At 42.0% G+C, this 14,509-nt stretch overlaps 1 protein-coding gene across 1 annotated transcript in view; it reads right to left on the bottom strand.

Moving 5' to 3' along the window:
* Positions 1–358: 358 nt before the first annotated feature.
* The window catches only part of LOC148534716 (twist-related protein 2-like), a 66,123-nt gene continuing 51,972 nt past the window's right edge, over positions 359–14,509 (bottom strand). The window contains exon 2 of the mRNA XM_088465968.1: positions 359–1,329. The gene's annotated coding sequence lies outside the window, so the exon portion shown is untranslated. The remainder of the gene's footprint in view (positions 1,330–14,509) is intronic.

Below are 14,509 nucleotides of genomic sequence, written 5' to 3'. Positions count from 1 at the left end.
GTCGGCAGTGCGTACACACTTCACTCTTTGTCCGATATTGTATAATCGAATCTGATGATAATTAAACTGCACTAAACATCTGATCTTTCGATGCGACCACTTTTCTTCCTTGAAAATATGATCGTAGGTGCGTACACACTCTTGCATGAACAAGTCATGAATCAAAAGAACAGCCCGACGATTGTATAGGTGTATATACAGCTTAAGCCAGAGGAGATGAACCTGTCTGCTTCATGTACGACATGGGGACCCTTACAAGCTTTGGTTATGTCCCTGTTTCTGAATAAAACAATGTTTCACTAGCTAGAGTGAATGTAAGAGCACTGCTCCTTTCATATTTACAAACTTTGAAAACAGATACAAAAAAAACAGTATACTAAAGGTTTAATTCTTATTCTATTTCAGTTTCTCAGACAACACATAGATATTCACAGATTTCCTCCAACAGTGGAATAACTAAAACAGCCATCAAGGAGGACAGAAGAATAAGTAAGTCAATGACATTATATTCTGACACTAAACTGCTATGTAAGGACCGCATTGGCCATGTCTGCCTGTGACCATGCATATATATCTTTTTTTATTTTCAAGCACATATTACAGAAATATAAAATATCTTCTGTTTTTGTGTAATATAATGTTTTGCCAGATTAATTTAACCCCCACCCCCTTCTCTTCCTCACCCATAACAAATTATATTTATCTGGTGCAAATTTAATCATCAAGAGGTTCCTGTAAGCGACTGATTGATACGTTGTCTTTAGGAAAAATGTGCACAGATCATTGCCTGCTAAAGCCTGGAGTAGAATATACAGAGGGCCCCCTACTAATACCATATGATGTATGCAGGAAAGCCTGAGATAAATGCAAAGCGAGAACCTTGTTTTTGAAGCTTGAGGAACTAAACAGGCAGCTAGCTGATCCTTCAGTTTACTGTCTGGGTTCAATATTGCCAGAAATAAGCATTTTAAAAAAATTATATATGTTGGCTTTTGCAGAGTTGTGTAGTTTCCTGTTTCTTTTCCTGAATAAATAACTTCCACAGGATATCTTTACAAGTGGTTGTATGTCCATAGTAGATTTTTATACTTGTGGGATGAAACGCTTAGCTGAATGAAAGTGCCATGTATCAGATCCAATGTATCAGATGCCATGTATTAGATGACACAGATCCTGTTTTAGCATAGGCCTTCCAAAGCATTATCCCAGTTGACTGGTTGTAACATCTTGTACCGTCCTTTTAGCTGTGAGAGATGTGGCAAATTGCAGCCATCAGATAAGCCGTTGATCTTTTCCGGTAGTCCCCTTTGATGGCCACTCTTGACATATCTGTTAAAAGAGAATAATTTAGTGAGATAATATAATATTTTGTCCAATTACTTGTTTTAAATCTCAGTAATGTACTTATGACTTGCCTATAGTACATCTCATTTATTTGCCATTATTGCATTATTTTCCACACTATGTCAGTATTTTATGGTTCATTTGCATTTGATTTGCTCTTATTATGCAGCATTAAAAGAATATTGAGCTTAATTGAAGAGTTTTAGTTATGCTCTAATACACAACAAGGGTAAACTATTATAAACACACTGTGCGGCATTCCCGCATCCCGTCCCCTTCTGCAGTCAAATGGGCAGGGCTATGTTAACAATTTGCAGTGAATTGCATCATCGTGGCTCCACCTCCTGCTACCAAATGCCATGAGTCACAGCATTTTGTAGTGGGGCAAGGCCACGGTGATGTGATTTACTGTGTAACAGCCCCTGCAGTTGCCTCTGGGACTTATCTCTCCAGGATCTCTTGGATGGGAGTGCCACAAAGTCGGAACTTATGCCGTCTCCAAAGTACTTAGTCTGACACACGATATGACATCTGTGCTTACTTTAGCTGCTATGTGCAGGAATACACAACTTTTAACCACTTAACTGGCATGGTTGCATGAGATGTGACTGCAGTCAGCTGTGCTTCAACTGGCAAGGTTGCCATCCTAATGCATCCCCTGCCTTTTAAAGAGGAGATCCGTTCTGCGAACAGTTTTCTGGAGCATGAGCACCACGAACATTTATATTTTGAAGATAGTTCCCTCTAAACTAGGTTACATTATACTTAGGAAGCCACCTGCATGACATTTTGGGCCTGCAGGAGAACACTGTATACTGCTCATTGAATCATTAGCACAGCAGATTGTGTTGGCTGCAATATATTTAGTATTTGGGAAGTTCTTACACAGCAAGGAGTTAACAATCATCTCTAAACATATGTGGGTGGGAAGCAAGGCTTGTAAACACAGAAGATTTTTCAAAAAGAAATGTCTGTTTATTACAAAGTTCCCAAAGCTATGTCGGTGACCCTTTCAACATTTTGGCGAGCTTGCAGAGCATTGTAATACTGCTTGGAAACATATGCTCTGCAAATATTCACTCACCAGTAATAAGAACTTAACAAGAAGAGTCAGATAAATTGTGCCCCAATCTGAAAGGAGGGGGAGATCTAGAGAATGCTGTATCTTGTATCCACACCAATGGAATCTTCACACACATATATGCAGTCCTAAATCATGTCTCTGATCATCTTGTTTGGCAAGTTTACCAATGTGAGATCATATAGCATTTTTAGCCAGGGAAATAGACTATCAAGATTTATTATGGTGGTAGGTTGGAAAATTGAAACATTAATACTAAATGGTTCATATATACATTAGAAAACACAATGTAATATAAAATTAACACATGACTTTGCAGGTGGCAATACTTGAGGGCGTTGCCACATTTGACTTCTGAAAATGTCTTTTTACACAATTTAGAATTTAATAGTGCTTTATTTCATTTAAAAATTAATAAAGCTAATCTTGTGGCTACAGCTATGTTTGTGATTTTTGTGATCGTATCTGATATCATTGTATGGCAGTGTTGCATTATACAGTACCACCCCGTTTTACCTGTTACACCTGTACCTGTTTAAGAGCAGACAGAGGCAGCCGGTGCTCATAGGAGGGGCTGGGGTGTAACACCACTAGCAGCTCTTTTTAGGAAGTATCCTCACTTCCTTAAATAATGAAATAAATTGACAAAGCGCTCCGTGGTGTTAAATGAAATGCAATAGTCTATGGTCTTGAACCCAGATGTTTAGGACCCGTGTGTGTATATATGAACAGTCACAATAGAAAATATTTAGCAAATAAAAGCTGGTAGGGAAAATCTTGAGGCTGGGTGTTCAGGACTTAAGTCCCCTGAGACACAAATAGGTCTATACGATGGGGAGTGGTCAACAGAAACCTTCTAAGGGTCTACTAAGTAGGTTACTTCATTTGGACTCACATTGTATACTGACTCTTAGAAGGTTTCTGTTGACCACTCCCCATCGTATAGACCTATTTGTGTCTCAGGGGACTTAAGTCCTGAACACCCAGCCTCAAGATTTTGCCTACCAGCTTTTATTTTCTAAATATTTTCTATTGTGACTGTTCATATATACACACATGGGTCCTAAACATCTGGGTTCAAGACCATAGACTATTGCATTTCATTTAACACCATGGAGCGCTTTGTCAATTTATTTCACCTGTACCTGTTTGCTGGACTGCTGGCCAAAGCCAAATTAAGTAAATTACACATTAGTCTGTGTCTGGCGGACTGAGGTCCTGATTCAGAGATGGATAGTATTGCTCGGTCACAAGGAAGCTGCTGTGCAATACTGTCCAACTCAAAGGCTGTAATCTCTCCCTCCCCAGTGACAGCTGTCACACAGACAGCTTCCGAATACCACCCAATCACCGTGCTGGAAACGGATCTCAGGTCGGAAGACCCGGGTAACCGTTTCCACTGAGCCTGACCAGGGTTTTACCCACTAAAAACCCTGCTCGAAACCCAGGATTTTTTACTTGGAGCCTTTTCCACTGAGCCACTACCCGGGTTGACACAGCAATAACCTGGGTATTTTGGCCAGTGAAGAAGGGTTATGTATTGGTGCTTTCAAAACCCCCTGAAACTGTGTTATTACTCCAGCAATGGAGTGTTAAGAACTTGCCACCAAGTCAGGTGTTTTATTCAGAAATCTAATTAAAAAAAAGGAACATTTCCTAAACCTGGCACAGCCCCATTAATAATATAGGATTATACCTGGAAGCTGTTACAAATTTTTTTATTTTTGTTTAGCAGAGTTAAATGGCTTTGTGCCTTTTTACTTAGCAAGGAGCATGCTCGTACATACATTTTCTACCTCTGTAGTTCTGTTTGTATGCACATCAATGTACCTACTCTTAGTACGAATGCTCTCGCTTTACCCATACCGACTAGTACAAACTTCTGTTGTTCTGCAGATGTAGCCATCTTGTCTCTAAAATCCATGCACTTTGGTCTGGGATCTGAAAAGTGGGGGCATTTGCAGTCTATAATAGCATTGTACAGTACTGTCTGGAAACCCAGGCCTGCCAGGGAGGTTTAACTATACCCCAAAATAGCATGGAAATGCCCCCTTGGTGTACAGTGACATGTAGTAGTGGTGTGTAACTTCTTCAGAGGACCCCATATTTACAAATGCCTTTTTTCCATGTCCCCACGCTTGACATCTCCCCAGCTTAGAGCCGATGTCTTGGCGGCCCTGATGTAAATACAGGCACAGCAATGCAAATTGAGGTGTAGAAGGTGTGGAGTATTTTATGTAGTTTTTCAGCTGTTTTGCATGTGCTAAATAAGCCACTTTTTGACATTTTTGTTATATATCCAGACATCTTGCCATCCTTGAGCATAACTACTAAACATTACTTAAACTCCTATAAGCAATTTAAGGTTTATCGTAATTTTTTAAAAGTCAAACTAGTGTTGTAAGTTAATTCTAAAGGAAATGTATATGAAGAGGATGGGGATGGACTCATGCCAAAATTTGCAATTCAACCATCAAGCCTTACTGGTGCTATGTCATGCATGCGGCTGCTTTTTAATGTAATTGTGTTAGAAATTAAAACCAGATTTTAAGATTTATAAGGAAATCTTATTCTAGGTTGAAATATTGAGTAAATTATTATTGTTATTGCTACATATAACATTGGAGTTTAGGTCCCTAGGCTTATTTTAAGAGGTATAGAAAGTGAAACAATTGTGGAAAATTCAAAGTGGTAAAAAGGCTTTGCCAATCTTTATTCATGATTATAATGTGTATGCATTGCTTAGACAGTGGAAGTAGCCATTTTGTGGGCTGAAGCAATATTCATGAGATGGCAGCCTGTGAAATAACTAGAAACATGTTACTTTTCAGTCTCATGCCTCATGGAATAATTGTTTCCCAAATGATTTATAGACTGAATATTGGTCGAGCCGACCAGAATAGCTGCCTCCATCATTATTACTATTAGCATCTTTTCTATACGTGTACCTTGACATCTCATAAGTAGAGTACAATGTAAACTGACATATCTTAGGAACGGGTTGGGTATCAAATACCAACGGCATAAAAGCCGCCAGTTCAAATCAAGACCTTGGAAGCTCGACAGATCAAAATCTCATGCTGGTCGGTAAGTATATTTAACCCTCCCCTCTCCCCAACCCTAACCCTCCCTTGGGGTTGCCTAACCCTAAGACTCCAGGGGTGGTGCCTAACCCTATGTCCCCCCTGTGGCGCCTAACCCTAGCCCCCCTCCCTTCACCCTAAACCTAACCTTCCCGACGGGTGCCTAACCCTAAGTCCCCCCGGGGATGCCTACAGCTCGCGACGCCCGGCTTACCTACGTTCGGCATGTCAGTCATCTGGATTTCGGCGTGGGGCTAATGATAGGCGTTGGTATTATGACGCCTATCTTTAGTCCCATGCCGGGCTTTCAGTGTAGGGATTCTGGCAGTCGGGATTTCGACCGCCGGCATCCTGACTACATCCCCTTATGGTGCCCACACACATACCGACTTTTCATCCAATTTGGCCGATTTTGACGAATCGTGACGACAGATCATGTAAAAAATGGCCAAATCATGAGTTTCTACTCTTGATCACGATGCCGATGCTAGTCCCCGCTCGTCATACCTCGCATCTTCAGATCTGCCGTGCTGTAGGGCAGATTAGTCAATCTGGGATACAATGCACTGGCTGCAAGATAGATCTTAACTCAGATTGGACATTTTTAACTCCAAATCGTGACCACGACTGCCTGGGGAGAGTTCAGGTATCGTTCAGGGGAAATCGTGTACATCGGCTGATTGGGAGCAAGTCGGTATGTGTGTGGGCACCTTTAGGAACAACACAGAGCAATAAAATTGATGAGATAGGAGAGGGACATTGGCAATGACGGATTTTACCTATGAGCTGTAGGGCTGCAGACCCCATTAAAATCCACCAATCCAGTGACAGCCTGGCAGTGGCTTCCCATCAGAAGCGCACCTTGCTAATTACAGTCAAATAGGCAGTCCCGAAGGAGGTGTTTTTTTCCCCTGGGACTGCCAGCCTGGACTGCAAATAGCGAGAAAGCGCTTACAATGGGAAGCCACTCCCCTGGTATAACAGCAGCCCTATTTGGCTTCTAGAGCACAGACAGTCAACGGGGGACTGGTGTCTATACCGTGGAGGCTACTGCAACAGTGTGTTTCTGCACAGATAAGGATGTCTGTATATAGTTCTGCTGGGATGCTGAATGAATAGACCGCGATACTGGGTCAGTGGAACCAGTGGAAGATTCCAGTGTAGTGTACTTCACTGCAGAGGAAGATGCAACAGGAGCAGAGGAGCCAATCAATAGACAGCCTGTGCCAGTATCTGGTGAAGTACTTCAGAGGCAGCCAATCAGACTAGATTAAGGAGCTACAGCTGTCACCTAATGAGAGTCTGAAAAGCACACCCTTTTCTCACACATGACTCTGACCAGGCGTTGATTCATTTTAGGGCCGACAGAAGATGACTAGTCTGAGCTAAGGATGGCCATCAATGGTTTTGATGGTGGAGATTCAGATGGTTTCTCGTTATCTATGGTAGCCATGGGCTCAAGGGTTTTCTTCTCTCCCCTACACAGTGCTGCAATGCTGCGCAGAGCTACAGATGTGTCCTCATACATCTAGCTTCAATATGCCACGTGGTGCAAGCTCCTTCTCATGAGCTTGCACAAGCTTCCTGACATCAGAGTGACATCATTGTGACTCCCCTCAAGACCTACAGATCCCTATAAAGGAAACACCTCATACCTATGCATTACCTATGCATTACATGCTCCAGACGAAGGTGTCCAGAGGCACGGAAACGCGATGAGCAGTTTAAAACCAATATACAGTGGGGAGGAGAGGTGTACTGCATCGGCATACAGCTGAGACAACACATTACCAGCCTTTCCCAAAAATACAAGTATACAGCGCATATATGGTCCGGGATTGACCTTACACAGTGGAGGGAGATATTGAGTGACTTCCTTGGCCAGAAAGAGAAGATCGTGGCTGCTAGCGTCCACCGCACTGGTGCACCAGAGAGCGCACTACATCTGTTTCGGACATTGCCGTTTTTACATTTCAAGACTACCTCCCCACGCGATACTGTATCTATTACGGATCCGAAATACTTACCCCCCGGGGGCTCTCTTACACGAGAGGGATTGAGACTGTGAGTAGCCTGTATACAAGGCAATCTCTTCTTTTTTCATTATTGCACCTTACAGCCGGATACAAAAATCACGCTGTACAAATAATAGACAATGCTTTGTTCCACTATACCGGGACTTTTATTGGATCCTTTTATATTTTTATGTTTGAACAGTCAAATTTTTCTTGACTGCAACATAGTTTGCTACAAAGTGAAACCCTGTTTATCTACAACTGGATGAATTTGTTTTTATTTTAGATTGTATTATTTTGTGACAGAATATGTTGATTTGTTGAATGTTTAATAGACTTGTTAATGTTCATATTGTATTAAATCTTTACATACATTTTCATGGGACCATATGAGTGATTTTGAGCGCGCAGCCAATATTTTTTATAGCATTTATTTTGGAGATTTGGTAGTTTCTTCTTGATTGGCAGCTGCACTCTACTAATAGGTTACATTGGTGGCGATAAAGGAGAGCACATACATATATTTTTACATGTGGTGCAAGACGTCTGGGGTGAGTGAGCTGGTAGGTCCCGTGCCACTCTTCTTGCACCAAGTGTTTTTTCTGCATCTTTTTTGGCTGAAAAATGCATCTTCGATGCATTGTGATGTCCTGGGACACACCAGGAGACTCTGCTGATTAATTTGATATGCAACACTTGCATATCTGTGTACGACTGAAGTCTGTAAATGAAACACAATGGAACTTTGCATGGAAAAAATCCACAGCCGCTGCATTGTAGCACTTTCTATAGAGATTAGACTCAGTTGCACACAGATATACAAGTGTTGATTGTCCAAATTCATCAGTCTCCTGGCGCATCTTAGATGCATTTTCATCTGAAAAAGACACAAAAAAGACACTTGGCACAAGCAGAGTCGCACAGAATCTGGCCCGCCAAGAGGAGCTAGTTGCCGCGACTTGAGCAACAGCGTATGAAGACATATCTGTATGTGTGTGTAACAGCCCTACACTGCCCCCGGCTCTTACACACACATACAGTGTGCCTGGATGCCGATGGCTCACCTCACTTTATAACTGACTTGTCAGCCTCAGCTGTTCATAAACAGCCCCCCTGCACCCCCCCTGACTCCTACACACATACAGTGTGCCGGGATGATGACTGATATTTCTCACCTCCCGAGTCAGAAGTTGAACTAAGCTCAGAACAAAGCCAGCCCAGCCACCACGCATGCACAAAGGAAACTGCCCAGCCGCAAGGGCCCAGTCTCTTCTGAGCATGCATGAATCATTGATGGTACAGAATCGCATAGTTTGTTACTATCAATAGCTTGTGCCACTACCGCCATCAATGGCAACCATCAATGGAGCCAGCTCCGATGACCATCCCTAATCTGAGCTCCTGCCTCAATGATCTATAGCCCTGATTTTAGATGTGGATATTTCTACAGATTGAATGATTGTTAGCCATTGTGCATGTGTGTCACACTGCGCACACCTAGCAATTGAATTGCGACTATGCTCAATCGCAAAGTGAGTGACCCCAAAGGGGGCGTGCTGTCACTCACCATCGACAGCACGCCCCCTTTTGTACGAGACCCAGAGCAATGGCTTGCACGTCGCTATCCGGGTCTCACGCATGCGCACGATGGAGCCGGCTCCGTCGTGCGCATGCGCACTGGGCCAACATCGACCCGCTTGCGAGCGGGTCTGAATCAGGCCCACTGTACGGAGTAGCAATGCTAACTGCATCCATCTCTGAATCAGTGCTTAAAGTGTGCACCTGCATTTCCTTTTACTAAAACATAGCTCAACATTTCAGACCAATTAAGTTGGCAGAGGGGGTTTGGTCTCATCATGATGTGAGTGTTGCCATGGCTGCTGGAATATGCCTAGTGCTTTTGAAGTTCTAGGCTGCCCCTTACCCACCTCCCCTCCAAACACCCATTCCAGCACCAGTATACAGTTGTAAATGTGGGAGGAATCATGGGATACTGAGTTCGGAAGCTCATTTGATTGAGACTACCTTACTCTGTTTCATGTTTGTGTATGTTATTTATTTGTATCATAATCATCTCAATGTACATTATGTTATATGTTGGGGCATTCATTATAAATGACGTGTAGTAATAATAATAATATTATTATTGTATTTTGATAAATATATTGTTCTACCAGAGGAAAAGGAAAAATACTTAAAAAGAAGGTGCCCTTAAGGCTGTTAAATTAATTGAGAAGTTCTTTAAGCATATGCAGATATAAAGATTTAGAGACTATCACTAGAGGGGAAAATGGCAAGTTAGATATACAGATGTATATACAAATAGTGTACTATGCTGCTAACTCATGGTGACAGGTCCACCTCAAACTGCCAAGTTTCTGCCCAGAACTTTGTTTCTCTAGTTCTCATTATGACTGATATGACTGATGACTGATAAATGATGTCAGGCATAGCAGTGTATACAGCAATGGAGATGTATATTTGTAGGAAAGTCAGTCATGCCGGACCTATACATTGACATGGTGTAAATACCTCAGCGAATGGAAATATATATATATATAATATACACACATACATACAGTATATGTATATATATACATATATACTGTATGTGTGGTATATATATATATATATATATATATATATATAGTAATGTTTGCGCATGGAGGCTACGTCTTTGAGAGGTCACGGAGGCAAGGACCACATTCTTTTATTTCAAAGGCAACTATTTCTGCCATAATGGATTATTAAGACATTGCACATAATGTCTGCTGTGTGGTTCATACAGTATGCTGGACCTATAAATTGCTGTGAGAGATCTGAATGCTATTTACTGTAATTGTGAGCTTGCTCTCACCTTCACTTTGTAGGACTGTACCCATCTGAATTTGCTTAAAATGTTATAGTTTGATCACATTATATTTTAGTTCAAAACAGATGGCATACAAAGAAATCCCTCCAAGAGGACGGAGAAACATAACCCCCTCCTCCCTTTCCTAAAAGGGATTCTGGTCATAAAGAGAGAGAAGTATGGAAGTAATTGAGGGCTGAGATTAGTTCCCCTTTCATCTTCCAAAACATCCTGTCCCTAGAGATGAAATAGTGAGTGAGGATGATGGGAGCTTCACACGCTGGAAATAGCCGTATTGCTCCATGCTAAAGGAGTGATTCCTTGGACGAGCAGTGGGAGCCCCGTTGTGCTGCCAGAACATAACATGGGGCAAGTTTTTCAATTTAGTCCTGGCGAAACATAACATTTAGTTTATGAAATGTGACACGCCCAGACCATCTCTTTGTTTCCCAGGTAGGGGGAGGGGGAAAGATCAGAGGAGGGATGGTGAAATGGGTACAGGGATTTAGTGATCTTTGCTGCTTATTAGCCAGGGATTGGATTGTTGTTAACAATCCTTTATTAACTCTCATGGCCATTGCTATTCCAGTGCATCTTGGTGCAGCATCAGTTCAATTTGCATAAACATACGCAGTAGTCATCAGTATGCAGTAACTTAGCCTGGTGTCCTTGGTAACACAGACATGAAAATGAACTAACAATCTTGCTGATTTTCGCTAATACAATTTGTACAAATCTTACAACACTGCCATATCTTTTCCCAAGTAAATCTCCTTACCTAAATAATATCCATCACTCTTCTTATGCCTCTTTGGACTTGTACTCACTTGTCTGACCACCTCCCCACTATCTAAGACAAAATATACTCTTTAACTAGGTTTCTCTTCATGCCAGACCCCCATACACACCTTACCAATCCTCTCCTATACGCCCCAGTCCACCCACTTTATCATCTTCCTTTGTCCCAAAGTCAACACCTCCCCTCAAATCTCCGTCACCATCAGCAACATGACAATTTTCTAAGTCTCACAAGTCTCCCTTGATTCCGTCCTGAGATCCGCACCTCACAACCAGTCTCTCTACATGTTCTTTCATCTCCACATATTAGAATATTACTAGAATACTCCCTTTTCTTATCCAATATGCAAACAAAACTCTTCTCCATTTTCTTGTAATTTCCTGCCTTGACTACTGCAATCCCCTCTCCTCTCTGGCATTCCCCTTACCCACCTGTCACGGTTTTTGCCAACCCAAAAGCTGCAGCAGTGCTGATCTTTCTCTCTTGCATCTCAACAAGTACCGTACCACTAGGCAAACTCCTACACTGGTTGCCCATATCCTCCATAATCTAATTCAGATTACATACTCTCAGCTACATAACCCTGTAACACCATCACTCCTTCATACATCTCATGCCTTATCTAGAAATGTTCTCATTCAGTAGACCACCCCCTTACAGTACATGACCTGTACTTTATATGATATTACCTCTCACTGTAACATAGTTAGTAATAAATTGCAACATACACATCTGTTAAATACAATTTTGCTATTTGCACAAGTGTATTTAACCCATTCATCCTGACATACAGTTGTAGATATGTTTTCATATTTATTTTGAACATAAGGTATAAAACTCAGAGATTCAAATTCTGGATATTAGAGACAATAGGCCTGATGCAGGGTGAGTACTACACCGGTTTGCATAGTGTGTCATGTGTGAATTCTCTTTTCACATGCCCAGAACGGTGAGCAAACCCATATGCATCCATGCAGAGCAGCATGGTTCTGACACTTACGCCTTCTTGTGCCTGGATAGGAAGCAGGATGGGGCGATCCCATGGTATGCATTCTGCATATGGACAATCATTATGCTGACAAGAATGAGATCGGCAGCAATACATTGGTGGCAGTTTAAAGCATTTGAACGGTGTCAGCTATATACATGTAAACATGCTACTTTACCAGCATATGCACAGTAATACTGCCAACACCATTAAAATGCTATAAACTGTATTTTAACTTTGTCAGTATACTACCAAGGGGTGCATTAGGGTTCAGGGCGCCCCTAGGCACAACAGTAATGGCCTCCCCCTCTGCCAGTTATAAGCCCTCATTTCATGATTGGCAATTATATAGAATAAAAAAAAACATGAATTATAACATTTGATTTTATTATTAATTACAGTATGTATACATTTTACTAATTAGGACAGCTTACAGGGACAGTCTGTGCATGTCCTGCTCTTCTAAACTACACTGAACATGGCATACGGTATGGTATAGTGAGAATATTTCGCAGCTCCTGGTAAATTTCAAACCGACAGTACTAAAACAAGCAAGTGCTGCCCCCAACAAGTGCTGCCCCCACAAGTGCTGCCCCCAACAAGTGCTGCCCCTTGGCATGATCCACACATGCCAAATGGGAAATTCACCACTAATACTACCGCTGATATATTGCTGCCGATCACATTCTTGTCAACATAATGATTGTGGAGTAAGCGTGTATTTCATTGTGATGTAGGCTGACTGCAGTAAATGAAATTGTCAGGGGCTGGTGCAAATAGTGGATGATGAAAGATTAATTGATGCACAGTAGCAAATGCGCTATTGTACATAAAGGAACTTAGGTAAAACATGGGCAAATGTGGGAAATACATTTTTATAAGGGGAACATGGCCACTTTGGATATGGTCACAATTGTGGCTTTTTTAGTGAATGTAATTTACACCTGTGATTTGGGGTAAAACAGCGGTTAACTCTCCATCAAGCCCAATAATTTTTGCTTTGCACATTTGCTATTCAGCGCCTAATAGTTTTTTTTCTACAACATCTATGGTGTCACTTTTTGATGAACAGTTTGCATCATTTATGGGTTCTCAGAGTTACTAGTCGATAATACTCTTAGCCCTCTAAATCAATGAAGCCAGAAAACCACTGAACTGAAACGCTGAAATAAATTTATTTTAAATTGCCCGTTCTTTTTGCTATTAAAGATAATAATAACAACATTTGCACATTTGTGTTGTTTTTGCGATTTTGCAGTGCTGTGAATGATTGATGTAAGAAAAATAGTAGCTATTCCACAAGTCCTATTGATAATCCATACCAAGAGCTGGGCTAATGGGTTCCTCAAGAATAATCTCTATCCTACTTCATGACTTAATAAACATTTTAAAGAACCACAAAGTTTAAATTGCTTCATAGAGGAATGCCAAGAAGAGTATGTGGACCTCATTCAGAGTCGGTCGTTGCGGCCGCACGGTCTTACGCCACCGATGTTCGCTATACTGCGCATGCGTAAAGTTCGCAATGCACGTGCGCAAACTAGCCGCTACAATCACAAATTTCTCTCTCCTAGAACACAGCCAGGGCGGTAGTTTGAGTGACAGGATGAGGCGTTTGTGGGTGGTAACAGGGGAAGGTGCTTGAAAACAGGGGAGTGGAGATCCGAACCAGGCGTGCCTAATTATGCGAACAGCATTTTATGGGAGTGCATACGGTTTTATGGGAGTGCATAATTAACAAAGTAGCGTCATGGCACATGTGACATGGGAGGTTTTTACACTGACATGATCGTAGTGCTTAAGAGAGGGTATGGTCAACCTTAAGCTCTACGACCAGTTCCGATGGTTCCCGATGGTCTCGATTAATCCTTATATGGCCGGGGATGACGTGCAATGCGTACGAGAAGGGAGCATATTTTTTTAAATTCCGACCGCTTCCTGCTCTTGGTCGGCCGGCTACCGATCCGAACTTAGGGACGCAACTTGCGAGGGAATCATTTGAATATCCGGCCCCTTTTCCCGTACGACCGTGCGGCCGCTTCGACCGACTCTGAATGAGGTCCAGTGTGTGTACAAAATACCTGCTGCCTCCTGCTGGATCGTGACAGATAACTGTGAATTTGCTTATACCCAGTGGAGCAGACATTTTGTGGTCTGAACCAGTATTTATGAGAGTGCAGCCTATCTGTTAAGCAAAACTCAGCATCATCACTGGAGAATGTAGAACTCTGTGCCTCATGCCTCAGGGGTGTCACGAACCTAATGAGTAGATAGGGGTAAATGTTGTGTTTCAGGGGCTAACAATCGATTATAACCATATTTGCAGACTCTCCCGCAATGGCTGGGAG

Source organism: Taudactylus pleione, unplaced genomic scaffold (assembly GCF_031769625.1).
Source record: "Taudactylus pleione unplaced genomic scaffold, aTauple2 ptg000065l, whole genome shotgun sequence".
Lineage (NCBI taxonomy): Eukaryota > Metazoa > Chordata > Amphibia > Anura > Myobatrachidae > Taudactylus > Taudactylus pleione.
Note: the sequence above shows the minus strand (reverse complement) of the source record. Positions and strands in the feature narration are given on the sequence as shown.